Source organism: Trematomus bernacchii, unplaced genomic scaffold (genome assembly GCF_902827165.1).
Source record: "Trematomus bernacchii unplaced genomic scaffold, fTreBer1.1, whole genome shotgun sequence".
Taxonomy (NCBI): domain Eukaryota; kingdom Metazoa; phylum Chordata; class Actinopteri; order Perciformes; family Nototheniidae; genus Trematomus; species Trematomus bernacchii.
This window is the reverse complement of record NW_022988159.1, coordinates 783,879-797,780: the sequence shown is the minus strand read 5'-3', so window position 1 is coordinate 797,780 and position 13,902 is coordinate 783,879.

Here is a 13,902-nt window from a genome sequence, read left to right as displayed (position 1 = left end):
TCTCAGCATGTCAGTGACGACAGGAGCAGAATCTCAACACTGTTTTTGTAACAGAGCGTCACAAACTTTACACTCAAGTTGTAACTTTTCAAGTTGTGTGAATACACGGGGGATATGAATGTTGCTTCTTCACTTCATTCGTGTTGCCAGGTACACATGTGTGTCTTTGTATTGACTCTACATGTAATCAGTTACATCTGCTAATGCTAAACACAACCAGCTCACCAGGTTATTACTATTATGAATAAACCTCTTCAAATACGTCTAAAAAAGATGCTGAGGTAGTCAACTCATTTGTTGGAAAATTTATATTGTTTCAAGTATTATTGTGATTTTAAGAACATGTCATAACACTGATACATTGATAATATAATAGCATATTGAAATATCCTAAGATATTGTTAACTGTCCTCTTCGTCCTTGTTGACTGAACTTTAATGCTTTTATTGGTGGCTTGTTATTACAATTCATTTGTGAAGTTTCACATGTTTGTATTTGATTTGCTTAACCAGAGGTCCTACATGTGGAGAGAGAGTGTTATTTTACTGGAGTAGTTTACTTAGTTCTCTACTGCCTTTCTTTTTGTACTTTACTGCAAATCTTTACTCTAATCTACTGCATTTCTGTACTTCATTCTACAGAGTGTCTGTACTCTACTGTGCTCATGTAATTATGAAAGAACAGTTTAGATTATACGATTATATATAAAATCTGAATCCTCTTGAGGTCAGGTTACAGTAGAAACTCTTACTTTGTGTCTGAGGGTCCAGGTTCATTACTGAAGTCTTTAGACCGGTCACTCTTAATTGGGTGCATGCCAGAATCAGGAGAAGCTGCTCTCAGTCTGTGGAAACAACACATATTTTACACATATTATTTAGATCTTGTAAAGAGCAGAGGTAATATGAACATGACACTTGATTGGCTAATCCTTCAATCTTCTTGCCTAGTTAGGTTTGCCTCCTTGATTTGACTTCTGTCTGTTCAACGGATGAAGATTTTTGGACTTTCTGTTTGGTAGTCGTGCTTCTTGGTTTCTGTCGTTACAGTTCAGTGAAAGGTTTTACGTTTGAAGTTGATTTACTTGACTTAAAGTGGACCTATCATGCAAAATGCACTTTTGTACGTCTTTTATACATGAATATGTGTCCCCGGTGTTCCAGGGAACTCACCAACTGTCAGAAAATACAACCCTCTCTATTTTCCTCCGTAACCAAATCTTTAAAAAAACGGGGCTACAATGAGCCAACACACTCTCACTCCATAAACATCCATTAGCGATGCTTGGTCAGGGTCCCGAGGCGTGCAGTTGGGACGCTCCTAGGCTCCTTCAGCTTCATAAAGGGACGCAAATAGCTTTCAACTGATTGCAATGTATTCCCATCTGCGGCGGGATTTGACGCTCATGGAAGCACGGCATTCGTTTGTGTCGGCGGCTGTTAAAGGCAATGTGAGCGTCCATTCCCATTGGATAACGGAGAATTGTACACCTGGAAGTAAGTATTCCCCTTACTGTCGATTGATTTGACAGTGATATCTCCACTACTCATCAACTCAAAAACACCAGATTATCCTTGTTAATTAAACGACATTGATAGGTTTTAGTGTACAATGCTTTTGTCACGTTTTCCCCTTCAATTCTGAGAAACAAGTAGTTTTCTATGAGTTTTGGATGGCCGAAGACATTACATTACCCACAATCCTCTGTAGCAACCATAGACTGTATATTGCAACAGGCAACAGCTTCGGTTCATGTTAATTTACAAACTCTTCAACTACAACCGTAGTTATATTTAAAAATGTGTGTTAACTGTGGGTTTTTCTCTTTGAAAGTCATCACATAACGGCATTTGTAATACACGTTTCGGTTGCATTAAATATTACATATCTGCCGTAGTTAACTCTGCCCTGATGACAAGACTTCTAGACAAACAGGAACTGCCGCCAAAACTGAAAACTTGACGTGGATCTTAAATATATAAGCAATTAAACAACATCTTACATTTCTTTTCACACAATACGTCTCCTTGCAGTATCAACACTAATTCGGCTGACTTTTATATTTGATCCAATTGGTAGATAGGCTATATTTACGCCATAACGGTGCACAGCTGATAGAAAGGGACACCTACTGGTTAAAGCACGTTATTGCATTTTATAATTTTATTATTAGATATTAATAGGAGGATGTGCAAAACAGACAAACTAATAAGGCTTTATTTAAACATTAAAGAATACTTTAGGTTAAGGTCTTCTTTTGAATAAGAAAAAAGCTTTGGGTGTATCGAAGATGAATATCGAGGGATGAAGCCCTCTTTGATGGTCACACATGCAGAGCACACAGCACACACAGTGACATTTGTATCTACAGATAAATATTAAGCCTGACAAAGTACTTAACGTCTAATATATTGCTTTCCAGCAATGTTAACTATGTTTAAGCACTTATTTTAACTGATATTATACATATGTATTATACTCTTATAAGATATATGTAGATAGTATAAGAAATGTGCAGAATATGACAATGTAATGGTGGACGTACACACATATTGATAGATGTCTTGTAATGCACTGTTGAGGAACCTGCGACCCAAGTTTTTCATTCATTGCATAACTACACCGTAGTTGTGTATAGTATGATATGTCAATAAACCTTAGAAAATCTTGAAATCTTGAAAAGGATGTGCAAAATAGTCATTATATACAGTCTTTAATGTCAATAAACCTTAGAAAATCTTAAAATCTTGAAAGGGATGTGCAAAATAGTCATTATATACAGTCTTTAATTAACTATTAGTAGAGAATAACGACAAATAAAGAATATACTTTATAGGGATCCTATTAATATCTAATAATACAATTATAAAATTCAATAACGTGCTTTAAAATAAAAATAAAAATACCTACAGTAAGGACACTTTACAGTAAATGCAACAGCACAGTTTGTGCAGAATATCAGTATGAGAAAAACGGCCTCCTCTGTCCTTTGACCCTCACATCGTACAAGGAAAAACTTCCAGAGAAAAACCCACAGTTAATATACACACATTCCTTCACATTTACATTTTAATTTACATTAAAGTATTTCGTGAGGCCTTCTAACATTTTTTTAAATATAACTACGGTTGTAGTTGAAGAGTTTGTAAATACCCATCTGTGTAATTTGCCAGCATGTCTAAGGCAGTGAAAAGTTGTGCTGTTGTTGGCTGCAAAAATCGGGACAAGGGACTGCATGCAATGCCATCCCTGGAAAAACAGAAGAATCTGTGGCTGGACTTCATTTTCAAGGGGAATGTGCCAGAACACCTGGGCAAATGTCTGCTTGTGTGGTCTAAACATTTTACCTCGGACATGTTTATCAACTTCCCTCAAGTGAAAAGAGGCTATGCTTCCAATCTAAGGCTAAAAACTGGATCAATACCAACCATCCGGGACCAGGACACATCCAATTTGGAAGCTGTACGTTTTTCCATGTTAAAGGTGGGGTAGGTAATTTTGGAGAAACCAGCTCGAGTGCGCTAGAATTTGAAAATACACAGCCGGAAAAAATCTGCCACTTCCTTACAGAGCCCCTCCTCCAACACACACGAACGTGCACATGACCAATGAGGGCACGAGATAAGTTTGTGCACAGATGGAAGGCTGACAGGCAGGTAGGCCATCCAGTTATTTTAGCCAGGCCGGCTAAAATGATTGGTCGTACTTTTTACAGTATTACGGCTTCCACAGATGAAATGTTTTTTTGGATCTTTTGTCAAAGCACTTAAAGGGGACCTATCATGCAAAATGCACTTTTGTACGTCTTTTATACATGAATATGTGTCCCCGGTGTTCCAGGGAACTCACCAAGTGTCAGAAAACACAACCCTCTCTATTTTCCTCCATACCCAAATCTCTAAAAAAGGGGCTGCAACGGATCTGATAAAAACTGATCCAGATTTGAACACTGTCCTGACGTCAGGACAGTGGCGCTACGGCTATTGGGCCAACTCCACCAATCAGGAGGAGACAGCCACGGCCATTGCCGTTCGAAAGCGCTGGAGACGCTGTAGTACATATGCCAGGCCTGTAGATGGTGCTGTTCTCACATAATCTGCCCTTGCAAAAACAGAGCTAAAAAATGTCAAATTGAGCAAAATGAGGCATGGCTAAAATGCATGATCTGTTTGGTATTTTGAAAAAAAAAAAGTATAAATATGCCTTATATAGGTATGGTCCTACACTATATTATTCAAATATAGCATGATAGCTCCACTTTAAGATATTCATTGCTATCGGGATGTTAAGAGCATTCCATGGAATATAACAAAAAGTGTATCTCGAGCCGGTTTCTCAAACTTACCTACCCCACCTTTAATATTTGCATTCCTTTTTATTTAGTGGTGTTTTTCCTGATAAAGTCATCTCTACTACGTAGCTTGTAGCATGTAGCTTGTAGCATGTAGCTTCGCCGTATCAATGTCGCCTCAAACCCAAACAGTAATCGGTTGGGTGTTTATATGTTTTGTAACATTTTATTTTGTAAGCTCCGCAGTCTTTTCTATTTAAACTATCAGGCATTTGCTAACCTGTTCAGACATACTGCTGTAATGGCGATCTGTGTGAAGGCTGTAAAGCTACGCCCTAGCCAATACCACAAGTATTTATTCTCCTATTTATTAGTATTTTTGATCCTCTAAAATCATATTGAGTAAGTTATAATAACAAACGTAATCTTCTGTAGGTAAGTGCCGTTTTTTCCAGCATTTTATGTAAAAGCTTTTGTGATTGTAGCCTATAAGAATTATCAAATATCACCGATCTGTAAGCTAAGCTAAGCTACGCTACGCGAATGAGACGTGATGTGATTCAGCAGTCTTTATTACTTGTTTGCGCACATGAATATACATATGTGTGTGTGTGCACGACTGTTAGGATACAACAGTGTGTGTATGTGTGCGCAATTGTTGCAAGGAGGGGGGAAAAACACAACGCTGCACAGCTCCGTTGATGGGACTTGGCTAATTAGCGGCTAGCACTCATTACAGTCTGTCTACAGAGCTCAGCCCCTCTCCAACACATCAGCTTTGCTAAATAGACAGCGTTAGCCCCCATCTTTTGGGATTTCAGATTATAATTATCCAAATAGTATTTTCTCATCCTGAATACTAAATTGAGATGATTTTGTTCTAACTATGTTTCTTCTATACAGGCCAGCACCTCACATACTACCAGCGGAAAACCTGTGATGATAGATGATAGATTCTGCATGTCAGACTGACCCACCGAAGCTGCGTACTGTATTTTTTATGGGTTCAATGAACCGTTGATTTTGACAATAAAGTTCAGACCGTTTATATAAAATGTGTCATGATTATTCATGTTTGATGGGTAAAGTATATGCAGATTTCAAAAGCAAAAGGTTGTGTGTGGACTTTTTTTGTCATCAACAAATGGGTGTGTTATGCCATTGCTGTGTAGTATATAATATAATAGTAACGCCATGTACAATGACAGAATGAAATGAAAGATTACATAAAACCATATACACCAGTATTTATTTTCATGAACAATATTAGCATACGTTTTACAAATTCGCATACGCTCGTGCCGGGGCCGTGCCTCGCCCCCCTCTTCTGCAGGGGGGCGTGGTCAGCTGCAGCTCATTTGCATTAAAAATACGTCACAGAATCAGCCCTTGCAAAAACAGGGCTGGAATAGAGCAAATAGAGCGAAATGAGGCATGGCTAAAATGCATGATCTGTTTGGTATTTTGAAAAAAATAGACATGTTTTATATAGGTATGGCCCTACAATATATTTTTCAAATATAGCATGATAGGTCCACTTTAGGTATATAAATTGTTATAGTTAAATTCAACTTCATTACTGTAATCTACTGTGTTTCTTTATTATACTCTACTGCAGTGGTTCCCAAACGGTGTGCCGCGGCACACTGGTGTGCCGTGAGGCAAGTCCGGGTGTGCCGTGGGATTTTGTGACAACCATACGTTATAACTACACAAAAATAATTATTTTTTAATTTACTATATCAGTACTTTGTATGCACTCATTTCATAATACAGAGGCAAACTCTATACCTAAAAACAATTATTTAAAAAAAAATCCTCACAGAACCCCATATTTCGCTGTTAACGCAGTTGCAGGTGGGAATTATAAGACCGTGACACATCGAAGGCTGAAGGACAACATTAAAACAGAGAAACACGCAAGAGGGAAAATGGAGCGCTTTCTTGTGCGGAGCAAACCACCAACCACCAGTGCAGAGACTGTCGACAACCCACCACCGAAAGAAAAGAGGAAAAAAACTGTCAGCAGACAGTATCATGAAAGTTACCTGTTTTATGGCTTCAGTGGCGAGCGGCAGATTTTCCCTACAAATAGACGAATCTACTGACATAAGTGGGGCTGCCCAACTTCTAGCAAACGTCAGATATGTTGATGCTGACTCTATCAAAGAGACGTTTTTCTTTTGCAAAGAAATGGAAAGCCATACTACGGGAGAAGAAATATTCAGGGTAACTAATAACTATTTAAAAGAGAACAGTCTGACCTGGAATACGTGCGTCAGTCTTTGCACAGATCGTGCGGCAAGCATGACGGGGAGAGTGAAATAATTGTTTGCTTAGGTGAGAGCACAAAACCCACATATCGTGACAAACCACTGCATTTTGCATAGAGAGGCATTAGTTGCCAAAACCATGCCCCCGGAGTTGACTGAGGTGCTGAATCAGGCTGTGCAGATGGTGAATTACATCAAATCAAGGCCCCTGAAATCTCGCCTCTTCTCCCAGCTGTGCGCCGAGATGGGAGCCGACCACCAAAGCCTGATCCTCCACCATTTTTAATTTTGTGACCTGTCTGGTTTAAATGAGTGTGTTACTGCTTTGATGAAGCCTAATTTGATAACGTTTCAAATTAATTTCTGAAATATTTCGTTAATAAATATTTCATGAGTAATATAGTTGTCTTTGTCACATTTTATTTGGCATTAGTAAATAATTATGCACATTTACAGATATTTTACATGATATGAGTGATAACACGTGTTATAAGGGCTATTTTGCACAATAGGTGTGCCTTGAGATTTTTTACTTGTCCTTTGGTGTGCCTTGGGCACAAAAAGTGTGGGAACCACTGCTCTACTGCAGTGTTTCTGTACTGTGTTCATGTAATTACTAATCAACAAGTTATATTATCAGATCATTTCATAACTGAATCCTCTTCAGGTCAGTTCACAGCAGAAACAGTCTCTTACTTCCTGTCTGAGGGTCTGGGTTCATCTCTGAAGTCTGGAGGTTCCTCTTTGGACCGGTCACTCTTCAGAGACAGACAGCTGGGGACTGGAGGTTTGTCCTCTTTGTCTTCTTTTAAATCACTCATCTTCTCCAGTCTGAGAGATAAACCAGTAACACTGCACACACACACACACACACACACACACACACACACACACACACACACACACACACACACACACACACACACACACACACACACACACACACACACACACACACACACACACACACACACACACACACACACACACACACACACACACACATTATAATAACACAATTATAGTATGTTAATCCAAACCATCATAATGACAAACTTGGGTTTCAAAACAAATCAGTCAGACTTCAGGCAGGCTGCTCTCCATGTTGACTGCGCTGGGCTGTTACATGTTATGTAACTCTGATGAATCAGAAACCAGGAAATGGATAAAAAAGTTCACAACGTTTGAAGATGTCACTTTCGACTGCAGGAAATAAATATATTTTAATTTACAGATAATTTTCTGACATACAGTATAACAGAGTAAATGATTAATGTGTTAAAAAGCAGATCCTGGTGTTAACACTCACCCTGTTGTTCTCCTCCTGCTCTGTCGAAGTGTGAAATGGAGTCTGGCAGGCAGTCCGACCAGTCTGACTTCATATTTTTACTTGAACGCCCTCACCTGTCTGTAGGTGTATCACGTGGACAGGTACACAAACAGGTATTATTTTCAATTGCTCTCACAGTAAAACAGCTCCAAAAACATGTACAAGAAAGTTAGAAAATAGACAAGCAGCTGAAAACAAGCAAGTACAAATTATAATACCACAAAGTGAACAAAAATCAATAAACATCCTGCATTCAAAACCTTACTTGTGAAGTTGTTTGGGTACTCTAGTGTTAACTGTGCAATATATTGTTGCATATACTTGTTTGAGGAATAATGTTACTGCTGCATGAATGCACAAATTGCATAGTGTAGATTATTTGAACTCCTTTCTATACTCTTGGTCTGTTAAATGCATTGCTGCAGATTCTATGAGATCAATATATGTGTGTAGCTTTGTCCTGTGATAACCACGTATCTTTAAAAAGTCAACTTTTCATGAGTTTTTCAGAAAAACAGCCTGTTTTCAGCTTTGAGACGGTGCATTTTCAAGATGATCCAAGAGGCTTTTTAAAGGCATATAGCTTAAGGAGGAGAACTGCCTCAACACATAAATAAATACTGGATCCTAGTTCATCGTAAAAAATGTAAATCATCTGGAGATACGTGGTTATCACTGGACAGGAGGGGGAAAAACATCTGTAATCTTAAAGTAACTAAAGCTGTCAGACAAATGTAGTCGAGTAAAAAGTGAAATAATTACCTCTGAGATGTAGTGAAGAAGTGTACAGCTGATAACTTGAATTTGGACTAAAGTACAGAACTTGAGTATCAGTACTTAAAATAGTACTTACTATTTTCAGTAACAATGCCAGAGGGGAGAGGTTGGAGCAGGTGTGAAGGTCTGCAATCATAAAGTGGTGTTAATATGTGGAGATGATTCGCTAACAAAACGTTTAAGTATCAGAAACTATGCTAAACGTATTTGCAACAGAAATTATTTTTTGCAATAATCCAAAATCACATGGAGAAATTACATTTGCTTTTTGTCAATGGACCCCTTATGAAGTTAACTCCTGGGTCAACACACATGCATCATCACTGCACCACTCTATAGAACATAGTACTTATATTCACCCTCTGTAGCCCCATCACTCCCACACTCTAATGTTAGTGACAGGATGAAAATGTCCTGAAACCTCATATAAGGACATCAAATAACTGCAGTGTCTCTTGGTGTAGATTTCTGCTCTATGAGGAACTACAAAGCACTGCAGCATATCATATTTAATGCGTTTAACTCATAGACTGTATATATAAAGGTTTAACTCCAAACTAAAGCACATGCAAAAATGTTATAGTAACTCTCACTGCCAGAAAGCCAGAAAAAATGTCCACAGAGTTAAAATATAAACGAACAAGTTAACCTAGAGACCGAAATAAATGTACCTTAAATTAGCTAGTGAACATTAGCTATTAATTTAACAAGCTAGCTAGCTATCTAACACACTCATGGATGTATAGAGGGTGAATAAGTGAACTGGATACTCCGTTCATTCCTATGAAGCCCAAAGTGGAGCGACTGTAGACTCTGAAAGTAGCCGGATGTGGGCCCACAGAGCATGCGCAGTTGAGTTTACTTTAAGCCCCGCCTCTGATCTCCCGCTCTGTGTCAGTCAGATGAATGGAGAGAGAAAATAACTCTGGATTCAGCTTTTAGTGCATTTAACACATTTAGACCCTAATGATTTAAATAAGGGCTACTCAGAACATATCAATAATTACTCTGAATGTCAATGTAATTACTTTCTCTGTCTTAACTTAATCGACTTTATATTAACATTTATAGATTTATCTCTCACCGGAGGACTACCAGCCAGGTCTGACGTGTTGCCATGGTGACGGGCTTTTAATAGCTGCTCTGTTAGGGACACTATTGCTAACCTAGTATTACATATATTAAATAACGGCCTTATATTTAAAATACTGAAATAATTAAAGTCTGTAGCCTCTTAAAGTGTTTTATAGAAACAAAAGGCTCACATTATGTTCTTAATAAGTGGAAGAAGCATTCCCTAATAGGCTACTTATCTTGATTATCTAAAACTGTCCCCTGCACAAATCTGATAGCGTACACTGTAATACACGTAATATTTCATTCATACATACTGTACGCCGTACAGTATGTATGAATGAAATATTATTACCAATGGCTCTATAGAGGGTTCCCTCATGTTCCCACTGAGTGGAAAACAATTCTATCTTTGTGGATTTATTTCTCCTAGGCTATTTCACAGTGGAATACCAGTAAACTTGATGTCCTTGGAGACCTCCGGCCCCTTGTAAGACCATCAATGGACCCGCTGCAGTTCGCCTACCAGCCTGCCATCAGGGTGGATGACGCCGTCATCTACCTGCTGCAGAGGTCCCTCTCCCACCTGGAGAAGGCTGGGGCTCTGTGAGGATCATGTTCTTTGATTTCTCCAGTGCCTTCAACACCATCCAGCCCCCGCTCCTGGGGGACAAGCTGCAGCTCTCGGGGGTGGATCACCACCTCACCTCCTGGATCCTGGACTACCTCAACAACCGTCCACAGTACGTGAGGACCCGGGAGTGTCAATCAGACACCATCATCAGCAGTACGGGGCCCCCCAGGGGACAGCAGCTGCAGTGGCGGAGCTGGGGGGTGGAATCCTGGCCAGCTGAATCCTGGCCACCCTATTGGCCACCCTAAACACCCTCACCACGGTGGCCCAAACAATTTTAGAACATTAAAGTGGACCTATCATGCTATATTTAAATGATATATTGTAGGGCCATACCTATATAAGGTATATTTATACGTTTCTGTTTTCAAAATACCAAACAGATCATGCATTTTAGCCATGCCTCATTTCGCTCTATGTGCTGTTTGCTGTCTACGGGTCTGATTCTGCTGACCACGCCCCCCTGCAGGAGAGGAGAGACGTGCTCTGATCAGCTGCTGGGCTGTCAGAAGAAGGGGAGAAAAAGAGATCTCCGTCCTCCGTGTTTTATTATAGTCGTTATTCATTTGTTTTAAAGCTCAATAAATAACAAAGAAGACCTTTGACCGGCACTTTTCTAATTTTGTCCGGAAGATTTAAACTTTAACGGACATCTTGACCGGCGTAAGTAACTGAAACTGAAACTCTGCCGCACGGTCCCCTCGTTCCTTGGAAGAGGCAGAGAGGTGGGTGTTTGTCGTCTGCTGGTGGACTAACCGGAGAGAATTACAGTGCTTGCCTCGACGGGGAGGGATTGCATTGAATTAAAGCAGCGGGAGCAAACGCTTGCCTCGGGGAGGGAGAAAAAAAGCCACAGCGGAGAATAAACAGAAGGGTAACCATGGTAACTATGGGCGGGAAGTCTTCTTCGCTGCTTTTGTGGCAGACTACAGCGCCACTTACAGGCCTGGCATATGTACTACAGCGTCTCCAGCACTTTCGAGCGGCAATGGCCGGCCGTGGCCCAACCCCACATTCCCCTGATAGGTGGAGAGTTGGCCCAATAGCCGTAGCGCCACTTCTGTGACGTCATAGAAGTGTTCAAATCTGGATCAGTCTGTATCAGATCCGTTGCAGCCCCTTTTTTAGAGATTTGGGTATGGAGGAGGAATATAGAGAGGGTTGTGTTTTCTGACACTTGGTGAGTTCCCTGGAACACCGGGGACACATATTCATGTATAAAAGACGTACAAAAGTGCATTTTGCATGATAGGTCCCCTTTAAGTAGCACACCCCTAGCTGCACCTTTACCAGCTTTGATAACACTTTAATTATCAATCATTATAAAACATATCATATATATTATTCTGAAATGGACCAATCTGAACAAATACTACTACTACTGTAACGTCCGAGGTGTTAAGGCTTCAAGAATACTTCTGTGTAACAAGAACTCAGGAACTTAGTACTTTTTGGAGCGTCACAGATGCCTCCGTTTATTAACGTCGAGTCACACACATGTCACACACCACTCTAGCCCCGACTGCGCATGCTCACAACACATGACCTCTCAACCCAATGCTTACATGCGTCCCCCCTTACTGAAAGAAATGTCCCCATTTCCACACACATGGTGAAAACACAACAAAACATAAAAAAACAATACAACCACGAAAAACCCCAAAAACATAACAAACCACACACTACCCCGCAGAATAATACATGCAGGCATGACGTACATTCGAAAAAAAATCTTTGAATAAAAACAATGACAAACAAAACACATCCACAGCCCAAATAAAACATCAAACTAGGTATGACATAACTTATTCCCCTGTCCTGCACACTCGAAACATGAAAAAAACCAATTATGCAGCATAGAATACACAGGAGAAAATAATCACACAAGCACGTAACCACCAGTCATTCAGCCCATAACAAAGTCCAAAAATCGGACAGGAGGCCGCGCTAACCTCCCAGCCCGGGACACCGTCGGTGCGGCTTGTTCGAGCTCAGGGGAATCACCAGCCCCAGAACCCGGCCCAAGATCACAGCCACTTTCCCCATCGGAAAACCTCAAGCGTCCAGAGCTCTGTGGGGAGACTGCATCTTGCAACGGAAGAGGCTGAGAAAGGTGTAAGAGAGACCTTGATGGTCCCTCCAAGGGAAAGGCTACCGGCAGGTTGTATCGCCGTAGTCTGTCGTAATGGACAGTTTGGAGAGAGGCTTCATCCCCAAACGGGCTACTTAGTTGGTACGTGACCCCCACTTCATCACCCCTATCCATTCGCCTCTGCACCAGATAAGGCCCCTTCCAGTGGGGAGCCAGTTTACGGCGGCTCTCAGTGGGATCATTTAACCACACCAAATCCCCGACTTCATACGGGTCGTGCCTCACTCTGGCGTCATAGTACGACTTCTGTTTGCTGCTTGCAGCAAAATTGTTATCCCTTGTCTGATCAAACGCCGTGTCCAAGCGTCTGAGAAGGGAACCAGCAAAGTCTTCCCGGGGACCCTGCACCAGATCATCCCGCTTTGGACCCAGTAAAACATCCACAGGAGTCCTGGCCTCCCTGCCATGCGTGAGAAAATACGGCGTGAAGCCTGTGCTGGAATGTACACTGGTATTGTACGCAAATGCGACCTGTGACAGAAAAGAGTCCCACTCCCCCTCACATGATAGAAGAGATTTCGCCAACTGATCGATAAGTGTCCTATTAAACCTCTCTACCATGCCATCAGACTTCGGATTGTAAGGCGTGGTGTGCGTCTTCTTCACACCTAACACGCCGCACAAATGCCTCACAACATCTGATTCGAACTGTCTGCCCATATCAGTGTGCAGAGTTTCCATTACCCCATGCTCCAAGATGTAGTTCTGGAAGAGACACTCCGCGACCGTCGGGGCTTTTTGATCGGGGATGGCATACAGATTTACAAATTTTGTGAAATAGTCCTCAACAACCAACACATACCGGTTGCCTTTTGATGTGACCGGCAACTCCAGTATGTCAGCCGCCACCCGCTGGAAAGGTCTAACTGCATGTGAAGTTCTCATGGGGGCATGGTGTTTAGGCACCGGGGACTTCCTTCTCTGACAGGCATAACATTGGTCACACCACGAACGAATGTCACTGTGCATGGAGGCCCAATAGCACACACTTCTTGCGCGTGCCAAAACGCGATCATACGCCAGGTGAGCAGTCAGTGGAGCACCATGCAAGTGTCCCAGGACCTCTGGAACTAAGACAGCAGGAACAACAACCTGAGTAGACTGCCCTGCCTCAGACAGCCAAACAACTCTACATAAAAGTCCCTCCACAAAAGTCAGCCGGGGAAACTCATGCCAAAGTCTCTTCACACCCCGACTAGCATCTTTTAACCTCCATCTAGGGGGCCGTTGGCCATGCTCCAGCCAGGCCAAAACTTGTCCGATGTCTGCATCCTTTTGCTGGAGCTCCCTAATACCGGAGCCATCATGTGACAGAGTGAAGATTAGGGTCTGGTCCACTGAAGACCCTGAGTCAGGAGAAGGAGGTCCTGA